Source organism: Carcharodon carcharias, chromosome 7 (assembly GCF_017639515.1).
Source record: "Carcharodon carcharias isolate sCarCar2 chromosome 7, sCarCar2.pri, whole genome shotgun sequence".
NCBI lineage: Eukaryota > Metazoa > Chordata > Chondrichthyes > Lamniformes > Lamnidae > Carcharodon > Carcharodon carcharias.
Window position 1 is genome coordinate 173,523,464 of NC_054473.1, and position 16,749 is coordinate 173,540,212.

Below are 16,749 nucleotides of genomic sequence, written 5' to 3' on the forward strand. Positions count from 1 at the left end.
GTCACCTTCAAAGCCAATGTCAGGGGATACCCTCCAACTCCACAGGTCTTCACAAAGAATGTGATGTACCAGAGCTTGGGACAAGCACAGACATGCATGGTATTACACCTCACTCATATTTAAAAGGAGGCTCTTGGACAATAAACTCTAGGGCTGGCGAGTCTCCCCCATTGTCTGGATCTGTCTTCCTGACCCCCCTATTCATGTTGTGGTTCCGCTTGACCATGTCAAGCTGGAGCTGCGTGCGGAGTTGCCTTTCCCTCCTTTGCCTCCTCCATTGCATTAGGACCCAGACAAAGGCAGCGTTGAGCCCTGGATCCATATCTGCTTTTGCCTCCTCCCTGAAAGGAAACACAGCCCACTCCCTGGTTGAAGTGCTAGTGTCTGAAGGCGGAGGCCTGCATGAGGACCACAGCACAGTAGTGTGCCTCAGGACAGTGAAAGCAACGAGAAGGAGCAGTCCAACCCTACAGCCCCAACAGAGTGATGCTCATCACAACAAGGCCAGCATAGCGCTATGGCAGATATGTTCACTCACCTCCAAGTTACCGGTGAAGTGAGGTCCAACTTGTTCGTGCCAACCTCTTTCAAATGGGTTTGAGGGCAACATAATTTCCCGCTGGTGTGACGGAAGATTGGAAGGCGTGGCAAGATTCCAGCAAGCAGCTCTTTTAATGAGTATTCATGACATGCTAATGAACGCAAATGGCGTTCACACCACTAGTCAGTGGGGTAACTGACCCACCGTGAACACACCGTCGGGAGAATTGCAATGACGGATTTGCGACTTTTTGCCTGCCGCTGGATTCTCCACTTTCACCCACCACGAAACCCATCGTGGGCAGGATGGGAGAATTCTGGCCACTGAATCTACTGATGTGTTGCCTATTTTATCTCCTGTTGCTCACAAAGAGTCTTCCAGAGAGAATGCTTTGCCTGAGTTCAAGTTAGAGCCTATAGAGATCACACTGCTAGAGAGCTGGTACCTTCCAAGGGTCAAAGTCAATTGACATCCATACTTCAGCCCCAGCTGAAAGTCTTCTTCTCTCCAGAGCCGGGCGTCAGCACAGAAGTTGCTGTAGAATCTTTCGCACTCTTGAAGTTGCAGAATCCTGTACAGCAATCTTATACCTAAGTTGAGTGTCCACAGGAAATTCGTCTCACTAGCGAAGATGAGGATGGATGCCTTGTCTCCATATTCTCAGCAACTCCACTCATTGCCCATTGTGGAACAACCTTGTACAGAGAAAAGACGGTCCTCCTGAAAAATCATTGGGAAATGATATATTTTTCTTTTCCTAACAGTCTTATGGGAAGTTGGTTGTTGTTTCCTTCATTGTCTAAGTTAATTGAAATCTCAGATCTTCAATGCCTTTTCAATCTTTGATACAGCTGTGATGGTCTTCCCAGGAGTTGAAAATCATTCTTCTTCTGAAGCTTCTTCCCAGAGTCCTTCGAGGGAGCAGCAAGTTCCTCAGAGTGTCTTGAGTTCTCTTTTTCTAGTCCCAGTGGGTCCAAAGATCAGTTCCCTTCAGTCTTCTGTTTTGAATCAGTCTTTGGTTGAGAAGTCTTCATTATCTTTACAGTTCAGTCATTCTCCTGTACTCAGCTTCCCAGCCATGCTGACAGCAATGCTGGCAAAGTGTGGTCCTATTCTGCAGATGTTGATGTTCTACCAGATACAGAAGAAAGGTTTCATGTCTCTAAGACATCTTCCCTAAGCACCAAGAATTCTGTGGGAGATTGAATCCCCCAGCACTGTGATTTGGGGAGGGGAAGTGTAGGAGTTCGAGTTAAGTAGAATCAGTAGTTGTAAAAACAGGGAGTTACAGAAATGTAATGTAAATAGTTAAAGACATAGTTTCATGTTGTTGTTAAAAAGTAGGATACCATACTTGGAAGGAGGTGCAGTATAAAGGGTTAACAGATGGAATATGCTGATGTATGATGTAGACGATGTTGTACCACTGATACTAGTTAGTTACGTGTCAGGGTCGAGAGAGAGAGGCTGGAATCATACCTAGGAGCTACGTGCCTACTCTGTAGCACTAATAAACAAGTGTTAAGCAAATACTGGAGTGTGTCCACAATCTGCCTAAGAACCAATCCCATGTCTAGAGTCCAAGGTAGAAGGTCCCAATCTCAGAACATATGTGTTTTTGGGTGTGTATGCATCAGACACAGAAAGGATTGAATTCAGCTATGATGAGCCCTTTTAGTCACACTCAATATTGTGGTTCACACATGAAGAATGGCTGACCTCATTGTGAGCTGGTGTCTTCAAGATATCAAGAGGAAAAATGTCAAATTATTAACCAGCTTCTGAAAGGCATTAGCATTGAAATAGCACAATGGAATGTGATGAAACAAAGGAATCTACTCATTCAAGGTTGTGTTTTAAGTCTTGCATTTTGCAATGGGAAGTAGTTATGTGCAAATGGAAGCTTATCTACACAGATCATCAGTAACAACTCATAACGTGGAATCTGGAATAAACCCGTATCTGAACAAGGATATCTTTGATTGAAGCATAGATTTGTAGCTTATTATTCCAGTCTACTCCCACTATAATAAAGCTGTTGATATATGCCCAAAGAAAGCCAGTATTCCTTAGCAAAGAACACATCTCTGTGACATACACAATGAATTCTTGGCAGTTAGATTTTGCAAAGGCTGGTTGTTTCATTATATTTTCTATCTCTTAACATCATATTATGCCAAGGCATTTAAAGATTTCTCATAATATTAGAAATAAATGCACCAGCTAACCATGCATTTTATAATTTCTGACAGTTACTTCTTTATTATGACTCCAACTAAAACGTTCATGATCCTGAATCTATAATTTAAATTACATAGTCAAATAATGAACCATCCCTTTTTCTCCTATGAGCTATTCTCACTGGTTAAAGCTCAGGCCTTAATGATATTAGTAGCAAGCAATTCATTGAAAGCAGAGGGAGTAGTCTAAATTTTATGCCAGAATTGAAAGTTAGCTAACATTCAACATTTCAAATGTTTGAAGATGATCATTTTAATATGGTGTTAATTCTCCAAACTCGTACTAAGATTCAAAATTCTTTTATTAATTTTGCTTAAGGACTTACCTTGAAATAACCATTTCCAATGACCCCCTATATTTGCAATAGATTTCACTATCACTTGCCTCTTGTGATGTTTTACTTATTTTTCCTGCACGTCAGAGCTGAACAAATCAGATTTTGACTGTATTTCTCTAATAAGTCATTTCTTTGTAATAATGAAATGTCCTTGTGTATAAAGGGGATTTTCCGTGACCTAAAATTGCTTAAAAGTTATTTCTCCTCTTTTAAAAGGTCAAAATAGCCCTTTCACATAAAACAACTTACTGCTGAAACCCCCATCCCTGCTTTTGTTACTCTAGCCTTGACTTTTCTAAAGTTCTGCTGGCCAGCCTCCATAAACTTGAGGCAGCCTAAAACTTTGCTGCCCGTACCCTAAGTTACACCAACTTCTGTTCACCCATCACCCATTTGCTCACGGACACACAAGCAGTCCGGAAATGCTTTGATTTCAAAATTCTTGTCCTTGCTTTTAAATTCCCATTGACCTCACCCTTCCCTATCTTCAAAATCTCCTCCAGCCTAACAACCTTCCAAGATCTCTGTGCCCGTCCGATCCTTCATCATTCCGCCGTGGGTGGCTAGAACGTCAACTGCCTAGATCCTAAGTTCTGGAATTCCCCTCTTAAAGCCCTAAGCCTCTCAATCGCTCTCACTCCATTATATGCTTGCTAAAAGCTAACTCTTTAATAGCTCCTTTTGTGGTTCGGTGTAAAGTGTTGTTTGTAATGCTCCTGTGAAATGCCTAGGGATGTTTTACTCCATTAAAGTTGCCATATAAATGCAAGTTCTTATGGTTGAGTGACTTGTAGTAAAAATCAAAAAAGCTATTTTTTATCTAACTAGAATATTTCAACGTGGTTCTACTCTCAATAACCCAGCTCATTGGTTCACAAGATTAGAAGGTATGGTAAATGTTCTCAAATGGAATGAAAATCGGCTCGTGCAGAGGAAGCAGAAGTCAACTTTAGTGGGACCTGGAACAGAATGAGAGCAGGTGACAATTTGAGGCATCTTATGATCAGTGCTGTGGCCAATGCTGTTTACAATATATGTAAGTGATTTAGAATGGGGACAAAAACACATCTCTTCAAATTTATAGACGATACCAAAATGTGTGGAACTGAAAACAACAAGAAACAAACAGGCTGATCAAATACAACGGGAGCTCTGGGGAGATGGGTGCTGCATATCTGATGCAGTAAGCAATTGTTTACTTGCTAGTCAGGTCGGAGTGCATTACAACTAAGTATGTGATTGGAGTTACATGTATGTCATGACAGGGCTGGAAGGTTCCTTTCCTCAAACAAACTAGCAAACCTTTTGGCATTTTGCGACAATCATGAAAGTGTCTCTTCTGGGACTAAATCCCATGGCTGGGGTGGGAACAGGGACTCTTTCCCACCATGGAGGCCGGTGAGTATTTATGTTGAATCGTGCAATGCCAGCCTCATTAATTATGCAGTCGGGGGCCTCCCAATGTCTCACGTGGCAGGGTGGGCTGGATGGTGCACACGCCCTGCTGTCATGTCTGGGCATCATATTCAAAAGGCCAGGCTTCAAGGAGGAGATGACCCATCGATCCCAGGGACCTCCACCTCCCAGATTCAGTGAAGCCTCCCTGGAAGTCCTGGTAAATGAAGTGGAGGTCAAGATGGAAGGGCGAGGCTGAGCCAACAGGTGAAACCAGCACGGGAGGAAGTCTCACGAGTGGCCAGTGCCCAGGGCCTCCACCATACCGGAACCACATGAATGACCTCATCCCTGCACCGTCAGGGTCAGTGAAACCTCAACTGTTCACACTCACCCCACTGAATGGTACACGGGACATGGGCCTTAGTGGAAAGTGATTAAGTGATGCCTCATAGCCCCACTGCAGTCCGTCTAGTCTGCAAATGGAGAGGATATGGTGGGTCCCTGACCTTCCCACAAAGAGAGCTCACATGCTGTCTGGGAGGTGGCTGGGAAAGGAGTTCAGGTGCTGAGGGACCAGCTAGCACCACTGATGACATGCCTCTGTGAGCCTTGCCCTTATATCTGCTCTGGAGGGTGCTGCCTCAGAATCCCTCTGGAAAACCTGCAGTGCAGCAGTCACATGGCACACAATCCAGTGGGTTACTTGTAAGACTGGCAGCATGAGTACGATACATGAAACCCAATAGATCTCAACCCCTTCTTCTCTCTTTGCGCAGGAAAAGCCAAGGCACAATAGGAGAGAGAGGGAGAAGATGGCAGGAGGCTGGCCTGGCATCAAGAGCCTGACGGACTTTGAGGGGTGGGCAGCCCAGCTGGCTGGGGGAGCCTGACCGAGCTTGAGGAGATGGAGAGACTGGCTTTCGGCCTCCATCCAGTAAAAATATAGGAATGTCATAGAAAGCTAAGGTTCATGCATTCTTCCGTGTCGGAGGCAGCTCATGCAGTCACTCCCTCTCTCCCCCCTCACTTACAGGTACCAGCAAGAAGAGGGCAAGGCAAATGGATGAAGCCCTAACCAGCAGTCACAGCAGCCCACAGAGGACCGAGAGCATTGGGGCCGAGGAAGAAAGAACACCTACACGAGGCATCACAGCTGTCACCTGCAACCTCCACCAGCACAGGGACACATACCTCAGTGGGCGCTAGATGTAGTTCAGGCAGGGTCTCACATTCTGGTGGTCACCGCATGTCCACAGCAGGAGCAGGCAGGGTCAGCCAAGCTCCCCAGCACTTGGAGGACTGCTGGGAAAGAGGCGGCTGCAAGGTTCGAGTCCTATGGCAAGCCTCGGGAATCAGCGTTCCATGAGATGCTGGAGAGGCATCAAGAGGCGGGGGAACATCAGGCAGAGGTGGGCGGAGAATCTCGACAGATGCCACGTGAGGCAGAGGAGTCATTCTGTCTGCTCTTTGATGACGTGGTGCCAACATTTTTCTAATATTCATTCATGGGATGTGGGCGTCGCTGGCTAGGCCAGCCCTTATTGCCCATCCCCTACTTGCCCTTGAAAAGGTGATGGTGTGCTGCCTGCGTCAATCTCTGCAGTCCATGTAGTGTAGGTATACCCACAGTGCTGTTAGGAAGGGAGTTCAAGGATTTTGACCCAGCAACAGTGAAGGAACAGCGATATATTTCCAAGTCAGGATGGTGAGTGACCTGCAGGGAAACTTCCAGGTGGTCATGTTCCCATGTGTCCTTCCAGATGTAGTGGTTGTGGGTTTGGGAAGTGCTGTCTAAGGAGGCTTGGTGAGGCTTGTGCACGCATGATGGTCTCCATGGGGTGGGTGACTGATGCCATGGAGAACCTGATCCAGCAGATGTGCACAGATCTGCACTCCATCACTGTAGCCCATGGGTGAGCTTTCTCAGTGGCTAAGCAAGAGGGAATGGGTCACCTCGAACTCCCACCAGGTCTCCTTCCCCTCAGGAAGTCAAGGCAGGGAGCCTCGAGCACCCAAAAGGAGGAATTGTGACTGTTGGACACCCCTGGGACCTCCACTCAGGACTCCCTGAGGGTGTCCAGCCCTTCCAAATACCCCTTGCCTGTGACCCCTTCAGCCTCATCCTCTGCGTCCGCAGACAGAGCAGCTGCCCCACAGCAACACAGCCAAAGTAGGCCAGGACCCTCCAGGCCTCGGGTCTTCAAAGGGCAGTTGCCAAGGTCATCCAAGATAATACGGCAAAGTGGTCAGCAGTCTGGCTCCACCTCTGCGACAGATGTCGGGTGAACACCAAGAAGAAGTGGTAGGGGATGAAAGATGAATAAGTTTTGATTTAACAAGTGGTTGCACGGCGCACAATGATTGTGAATGTTATGATACTTTTGTAAATATAGTCCATTTACACATTAATGAGGTCTGATGTGCTTTATTTGCTATGTAGTTCTTAAGACTCTGTGCTACCATCACCCCCTCCCCACCAACGCACCACCCACCAACATCTTCCTAGGGTTACACCAGCCTGTGTCTGTATCCCTCAGAATCATACATGTTCAGAGAGGCAAAGGTCTTTGCCAGGGCCCTGGCGAGCTATGTGCAAGAAATTTCCCGCACACAATGAGTTTTTGCCCTTCACATGTTCATCTGTCCCAATGCCCGAGCACTGTAAGCACTACGTGCTTACGTTCCCCTTCAGTTGTCCAGCTGAGTTGACCTGTATCTCCTCCCACCCCCAATGACCCAACTCCCATGCAGCAGCTCAAGGCTCTGCTTAGTTGCGAGCGGCCATGGTGCAAGTAACATTCAATGTTGAGTCCAATACCTTTTCCATCCTCCCATCACCAACACCGTCCCATCCATAGCCATTAACCGCCCCCCTCCCCCAGGTGGATCATTTAATCTCCCCACTGTGACCCTTCAACCCTACTCCTACCTTCCTGAAGAGCCCACCCCCATTAAAATAGGCATGCACCCCCCTCCCCCATTCTGCTGACCTCCAGAATCCACCTCACCTTCCACATCACCTGCAGTAACCCTCAGTGCCCCTTCACCCGTCATTGCTCCTCACCTCACACCCTACTGGCTCCCACTGCCCATTTTAACCCTCACCATCGCTTCCTACCAACAGTCCCCTGAGTATACCCCCCAGGACCCCTCAATTGACTTTACAGGCTGCTCCCTCTGAACCCCTTTCCTCTCTTCCCCCCCCATGCCCATTCACACCTGAACAATCCCGCCATGCCGGTTCACACCTGAACAAATACCCATAACGTTCACACCTGCACACACCCCCATGCCCGTTCACACCTGAACAAATACCCATGATGTTCACACCTGCACACACCCCCATGCCCGTTCACACCTGAACAAATACCCATGACGTTCACACCTGCACACACCCCCATGCCCGTTTGCGCCTGAACAAATACCCATGACGTTCACACCTGCACACACCCCCATGTCCATTCACACCTGAACAATCCCACCAGGCTGGTTCACACCTGAACAAATACCCATAACGTTCACACCTGCACACACCCCAATGCCGTTCACACCTGAACAAATACCCATGACGTTCACACCTGCACACACCCCCATGCCCATTCACACCTGCACACACCCCATGTCCATTCACACCTGAACAAACCCCCATGCCCATTCACACCTGCACCCCACCCATACCCATTCACACCTGCACATACCCCCATGTCCATTCACACCTGCACACACCCCCATGCCCATTCACACCTGAACAAACCCCGATGTCCATTCACACCTGAACAAACCCCCATGCCCATTCACACCTGCACCCCACCCATGCCCATTCACACCTGCACATATCCCCATGTCCATTCACACCTGAACAAACCCCCATGCTCATTCACACCTGAACAAATACCCATGACATTCACACCTGCACACACCCCCATACCCGTTCACACCTGCACACACCCCCATACCCATTCACACCTGCACACACCACCCCACCACCTTCATTCCGCCATGGCCTTTCCCACCCTCGTGATCCATATCAGCTCATCCATCCCCGACTACCACATCATCTTTCTCTTTCCCCTACCACCCCCAACCTTCCCCTGGTTACCTCTAGGTCTCCACACCTGCCCCAGAATCTCGTTTGAGGTTCTTCATCCCTCTCCTTCCCATCTAATCCCCCTCCCAGTGCAAACCATCACTGCCCAACAGTACTTCCTGCAGCTGTCCACCCACTGCTTGAAGATTCAGTTCCTGAAAGAAACTACTCCAAGAACACCCACACCTACCTCCTGGAAGCTGCTGTGCGAAGACGGTCCACATGGTTGATGTTCCATCCACCCATGACTGCGCTTGATGTACAAGGGCCCAGCCTCCACCTTCCCTTCCAATCTCTGCGAGCTGCCCTGGGCTGTTTTGCAGGTAAGTCCAACTTTTGCAGACGTGTTCTGGGCTGGCGTGAAAACCCGCTGGCGACACAGATGATTAGGCGGTGGAGGGGAGGCGATTGCAGTTGGGCTTTGATCTGCGGCCCATTAACAGGGTGCAGAATGGTGTAACGCCAGTCTCCGGCGGGAATGGCGATCTGCCATGACGGGCAAAAGCACACATTCCCACCGTCATTTTACGCCAGCGGGAAACTGACTTTTCAGCTCCCGTCACATTGTCGTTTCCCACCCCACCCGCCTTTGAAACCACCACCTGCTGCCGGGTGGGGGGTGGGGGTGGTGGCGGGGTTGGGGGGGGGTTGGGGAGCAGCAAAATTCCACCTCAAGTCACCCTGATGGATTTACATGATTTGGTGCATTCACTTTCATAACTTGCCATTGATGGGGGTTGAACTCTCAAGATGCGGTGACATAATCTATAGACTATTCCACTCTGTGACTTGGTGTTTAGTGCCATGCCTGTGACCAGCTTCACAGATGCCTCGGCACAATATCCAGGTATGCTAGATTTCAAACTCCAGCACATTTCAATTATTTTCAGTTGAATTAAAATAGGGGCAAAGAACATAGGAACAGAAATAAGCCATTTATCCACCCGAGCTTCTTCAGCCATTCAATGAGATCATGGCGATCCTGCAACCTAACCACATACCCTATGGATAACAGCAATCTATTAATCTCAGATCTATCTATCAATCTCAGATTTCATTTCCTTCGTTCTATATAAACTTTCAGTTTGGTCTCTCTCTCTCTCTTTAAATTTAAAGGTTTCAATAATTTATCCCCGAATGTTTTTTTTTAATTTGCCTGTTGTTAATGTTTTGCCGTCTGCACTTTCACAATTAATATACTGAAATGCATACTGCTGAGAAAGTATTAATATAACGTGGCAAAACCTATTCAAAGTAAATATATTTAAGTCACACCACTTCACTCTTGTCTCCAATGGGAGGCTTAACAACATCTATGGTTCCCAGTGCCATGTAACACCCAATATTTTCCTCTGCGCTGGCTGTAGGTTGATGATCGAAGACACAAACGGCAAACACCGCTGTAATATTTTTTAAAGATTGGTCACATGATCAGTGTGTGCAGGTTAAAGATCTGATTTTGCTGAGGCTCTGCTTAGGGACATGGAACAGGAGTAGCTCATTCAACCCCGTTGAGCCTGCCCCATCATTCAATGAGATCATAGTCAATCTGTATCTTAACTCAATCCACCTGCTTTGGCTCCATATCCTTTGGTCAAAGGGCTAAATGGCCTTACTCCTGCTCCTATTTCTTATGTTTCCAAACACTTTTGTGGCTATTGGAAAATGAAAAGGTCCACTTGCCTCTCCAACCATCCCATATGGACCTACCCAGCTCATTCTGCAACACCCATAAGTAACCCCTCCCCACACGAAGCACTCTGTTCAGCCCCCATCACCACCATCCCTCCCCACTCCTCCGCCATTGAAAAATAGCATTAACTTTACCTTCTCCACAATGAGCTGGAGTCTCTAGCACCTGACCTCCCCTCTTCACTGAGCAACCAAATTCCACCCCACCTATCTTCAACATCCACCAGCATCTCCTTGCAAATCAATATCAACACCCAATACCCACTGCATAATAACATCCAATATTCTAGTCACCCCCATTGAGCAACATCCCTCATCCCCCAATTCACTGCCCCATCCCATCATAGGAATGTGTCCCAACTTAGGAACATACATTGGAAGTATAAAGAATTATCTAGCTACACACACTGGTCCGTTTGTCCCACACTTCTTAATGCCACTTAACATAGAATTACTATTGCTTCTAACTCTCTGAGTGAAAACTTACCTTGGATTGACTAGAGTTTCCTCATATAAATGCTAAATTGATGCAAGTTTCTTCTTTACAAGGTTCAAAAGCTTTACATTTCCTGTTAAACACAGCAAATACTTCAATCAGCCACTGAAAGGTTTTGTTTAAAGTTAGCAAGCAAACTAGAACATAAAAAAATTCACTAAAAACCTTACAGTGTAAAGTGGCACCTGCACTAGTCCTAGGCGTGAGCTTATCATTAGCATCAAAGTAACTTTCAACAATTCATGGACAACACTCCTTCTTGCAACACCAACTGCATAACATGCTATTTGGTTATGTGGGTAAGAGAAACAGCAGCTGTTTGATTTTTTTTAATTTAGGGAAGTAGCATGCACATTGGAAATGTCCTCCCTTCCCACAGATTTTTCCTGATGTTTGTCATGTGACCGGCTCATGACCTTCATAGACCAAGCTTTGGTTTGAAACCCAACAGATTTTTACCATGTTATGCAATTTTTTATTTCCTTTTAAAACTGTCAAGTTCATTACATTTGCTTTTTTTATACATTTCTTTACCAATGGAACCACATTCTCTGTGGCCCACATCTGCAAGTAGTCGATTGAAAGCCAATGGCTTTGTCAACGGACTAGTCAACATTTGCCGTACTTTTACTGTAGCATTTATTTAACAGTTTGCACTATATTTACACCTGAAGATGTCAGTGACAAATGTACAGTTTTTAACTAAAAAGATCTTTGCCTTTTTACATCATTACTTTTCTTATTTAAAGGTATTGCCATTTATTATTGAATATGATTTCTCCTCATGACTATTCCATCATTAACCTGTTTATTTTGGTGAAACATCAATGTTCCCATTGTGTACTTTCAAGGCCTATGAAGATCATTTTCTATAGGAACATTAAGAACAGGAGTAGGCCATTCAGCCCCTCTGGTTTTCTCAATTAGATCATGGTTGATCTAACCTTCAAATCTGCATGAGTGATTCAGACTAGTCTTTGATATTAAGCTTCAGTTAAGGAATATGTTACCCCCAGACCTGTAGCATTGAATAGTAGGAAGAAAATGAGTAGGTTAAAATGTAACAAAGCTGAAATAAAGAAGTTAACATTTCTAGTAAGTTAGAGAATGGAGGAATTTTATAAAACCAGATTAAGCAATTGTTCATGATTATTCCCTCATCTTAATTTCTTACTTCTCCATTCCTGGCAGTTCAAATTGTGTTGTTTTTTCACATATCAGTTAGCATTATATATTTATAGTGGGGTGGGTGTTACACCACCAAATGATTCATTGCTCACTAACACATTATTTGTCAACGGTTGTTTTCTCTTACTCTTATTTTACCTTCACTTTGCTTGCTTGCAGTTTGAGACTGTCCTGTTATATGCCATTCAGACTTGCATATTCGTTTTGGTCTCTCAAATCTACTGGCGTCCATGGGTGTAAATTATCCACATTGCTAAGCAATTGTTACCTTAATATCCGTCCAAACAGTATAATTACTCGCCATGATTTTCCAATGGCCATTGTCATTAAACATAAATATGAGTAAAATTCAGTGATATGGATGATAGAAAACTGGCCATTGCAGAACACCTGTAATAATGGTGCTTTAAACCTCTCAAGTATCACAAATGTCATCTAACTGTGATGAGTCAAATATTTAATCCAACCAGCTGTGGAGGGCACAAGAGAAAGCAGAAATTTGTACTTATTCCTCAACGCCGAATTTTTAAAGGCGGTTAGTAATTCTCCACAGAGATGAAAGATGGCACAACAGAGTAAAGAGGATGAAGCAGATATTCTGCTTGCTGTGCTCAGTCATAGAAAATCTTGAACAAAAACAGAATTACCTAGAAATACTCAGCAGGTCTGGCAGCATCAGCGGAGAAGAAAAGAGTTGACATTTCGAGTCCTCATGACCCTTCAACAGAACTGGGTGAATCCAAGGAGAGGGGTGAAATATAAGCTGGTTTAAGGTGGTGGTGGGGTTGGTGGGGGGGTGTTGGGTGGGGGGGAGAGAAGTGGAGGGGGGTGGTGTGGTTGTAGGAACAAGCAAGCAGTGATAGGAGCAGATGATCAAAAGATGTCACAGACAAAAGAACACTTGTGCCCTACCATCCATTCTTAATTAGCACATTCGTTTAGATAATATCACTGACTTCAACACCTATGTGTTCTTTTGTTCTTTTGTCTGTGACATCTTTTGATTATCTGCTCTTATCACTGCTTGCTTGTCCCTACAACCACACCACCCCCCTCCACTTCTCTCCCTCCACCCAACCCACCGCCGCAGCCCCCCCCCCTTCACCGACCACCTTAAACCAGCTTATATTTCACCCCTCTCCTTGGATTCACCCAGTTCTGTTGAAGGGTCTTGAGGACTCGAAACGTCAACTCTTTTCTTCTCCGCCGATGCTGCCAGACCTGCTGAGTTTTTCCAGGCATTTCTGTTTTTGTTTTGGATTTCCAGCATCCACAGTTTTTTGTTTTTGTTTTTATCTCATAGAAAATCTTGCCTGGGCACAGTCATAAGACAAAAATTAGCAAGGGAAGATTGGATGCGCGTGAATTTTATCCATTTAAATCAGACAGCTTCCATTATGGGCATACAGTTCATCTGTCCCCAATTAGAGAAAAATCTGCCTATTATCTTTTGGAAACACAAGGCATGATGGACACGTATTCATTCCCAGTTTAACAGGTTAGTTCTTATCGGCCTGTTAAATGTATTTTATTCACTCAGGCTGATTTTCACGTCCCTAATGCCCTTGCACCAGTGAACAGGATACTTTTTTTTATTCTTTCATGGGATGTGGTCGTCACTGGCAAGGCCAACATTTGTTGCCCATCCCTAATTGCCCTTGAACTGAGAGGCCAGTTAAGAGTCAGCCATATTTCTGTGGGTCTAGAGTCACATGTAGGCCAGAGCAGGTAAGAATGCTCTGTTTTCTTCCCCAAAGGACATCAGTGAACCAGATGGGTTTTTATGACTACTTTAAATTCCAGATTTATTAACTGAATTCAAATTCCACCAGAGTATTAGTCTGGGTCTCTGGATTACTAGTCCAGTGACATTACCACAACACCACCATCTCCCCTGGTATTGGATCTAAAATCAAGAATGGATTAAAAGAGGCAACCCGTGACTTGCTGTGCACATGTTCTGATTTTCAGGCAAACCTCAATTTAGGCAACCAGGAGTGGAAGTAGGCAGACAATCTCATAAATAAATTCAAACTGGGGCCAGATTTCATATTCTCAGATCCCAATACCATTTCTATCATGGCCCTTGTGTGATGCCAACCACCTTGTCATGCATGTTAATGCTCGCCACCCGGAAAGATGTAATAACACTTTCATCATGCCATAATCCACCATACCAGCCTTGGTGACTCAGAACCATATACCAGGATAGTTGATTAATGATTATGGATATTTCATGTACTCTTGACTTATGACTTCTAATAAATCCATTTAATTTTCAGTTGGGCTTAGTTAATTAATGAAGCAGCTAAGACTGGTTCCTCTGTAACTGGGTCAGCTAGCTTTTGTCTTAGGAGCTTATAAAGCCAGCCAACTTAATGCAACTTAGCACTTGAGTGTGACTTAGAATAGAGTGCTGGGAGTTGGGTGATTAAGGGAGTTAGAGGAGGAAGGGAAAGAGGTGCTACTTTGCTTTTGTTTTTGGCATTTGATAATGCAAGAGGAGCGGTAAACTTAAAGAACGATGGGAACCAGGCCTGAGACCAGAATGGGACTGGGAGCCAAAGCGAGAGCTACAGCAACCTTGGTAAGTAGGGCCTGGTGAGTATTCCTACTGTCCTATATTTAAAGTAAAAGTTTGTCTTTAGATTAAGTAGCGTTTGAAGTATAAGAAGGAAGGACCCTAGTATACTATTAATACTCCTTAAACTAGAGAAAGTAAAAGTAAAGGGAGTAATTTAAGGGTAAATCATGGCAGGGCAACTTGGCCATGTGGAATGCTCCTCCTGTGCAATGTGGGAAGTCTGGGACACTTCCAGTGTTCCAGGACGACCATGTGTGCAGGAAGTATTTCCAGCTGCAGCTACTCAAAATCTATATTTCAAAGCTGGAGTTGCAGCTGAAGTCTCTGTGGAGCATCCGCAAGGTTCAGATCTTCATGGATAGCATGAAGTGAGGTGGTCATGCCACAGGCAAAGAGTACACAGGCAGTAAGGTAATGGGCAGCTGCCAGACAGAGTAAAAGCACTAGGCAAGTAGTGCAAGAGTCCCTTGGGGTCATCTCCCTCTCTAACAGATTTTCCATTTTGGATACTGCTGGGGGAGATGGTTTCTCAAGGGAATGCAGCAAGAGCCATATCTGTGCCACTATGAGTGGCTCAGCTGCATGGTGGGGGTTGCTGGAGGGGGGGGAGAAAAAAAAGGGGGAGAGCAACAGTGATAGGAGATCCTATTGTAAGGGGAATAGATGGATGTTTCTGCGGCCACATACACAACACCAGGATGGTATGTTGCCTCCTTGGTGTCAGGGTCAAGAATGTTATTAAGCATTTGCATGACATTCTGAAGGGGGACGATGAACAGCCAGAAGTTGTGGTCCACTTCGGTACCAATATCATAGATAAAAGGAGGGATGAGGCCCTGAAAGCAGAATTTAGGAAGCTAGGAAATAAATTAAAAAGCAGGACCTCAAAAGTAGTAATGACAGGATTACTCCCAGTGCCATGTGCAAGCAAGATCAGTAATAGGAGAATAGACCAGATGAATGTGTGGCTGGAGATGGTGTAGGAGGGAAGGATTTAGATTCCTGAGGCATTGGGACCAATTCTGGGGAAGATGGGAACTGTTGCATGGGTTGCACCCCAGTAGGACTGGGACCATTATTCTCACAGGGGTAATCGCTAGTGCTGTGGGGGAGGGTTTAAACTAGAGTGGCAAGGGGATGCGATCCTGAGTGGGGAGACACAAGGGAGGGAAGCAAAGATAGAAACGAAAGACAGAAAAGTAAAAAGCAGAAGTAGAAGGCAGAGGAAACAAGGGCTAGCCGCAAATAGGGCCATAGTGCAAAAAAGATGTGTAAAAATCTTAAAAAGATAAGTTTAAAGGAACTGTAACTGAATGCATGGAGCATTTGTAATAAGGTAGGTGAATTAACTGTGCAAATGGACATAAATGTTTACGATATGATTGCGATTACAGAGGAAAGGCAGCTGGGTGACCAAAACTGAATATCCAAGGGTATTTAATATTTAGGAAGGACATAAAAAAGGGAAAGGGTGTGGGGTGGCGTTGTTAGTTAAGGGTGAAATCAGTGCAATAGTGATAAAGGATATTGGCTCAGAAAATCTAGATGCAGAATCAGTCTGGGTGGAGCTAAGAAGCAACAAGGGGTGGAAAACATTAGTGGGAGTGGCCTGTAGGCCTCCAAACAGTAGTGGCAAGGCAGGGGATGGTATTAAATATGAAATTAGAGATGCACGTATCAAGGGTGCTACAGTAAGCATGGGTGACTTTCATCTACATGGATTGGGCAGACCAAAGGAACAATGATATTATGTTGGATGAATTCCTGGAGCGTGTACAAGATGGTTTTGTAGGCCAGTATGTTGAGAAACCACGAGGGAACAGGCTATCCTAGATTTTGTATTGTGCAGTAAGAAGAGGTTAATTAATAATCTTGTTGAATGGGTTCCTTTGGGGAACAGTGACCATAACATGATAGAATCCTTCATTAGGATGGAAAGTGAAATAGTTCAGTCAGAAACTAGGGTCCTAAATCTAAACAAAGGAAGGGTGAGTTGGCTGCAATAGATTTGGGAACTTCATTAAAATGCTTGACAGTGGATAGGCAATGGCTAATATTTAAGGAACAAATGCATGCATTGCAACAGTCATACATTCATTTCTGGTGCAAAAGCACAACAGGAAAAGTGGCCCAACCATACCTAACAAAAGAAATTAAGGATAGTATTCGATCCAAAGAGGAGTCA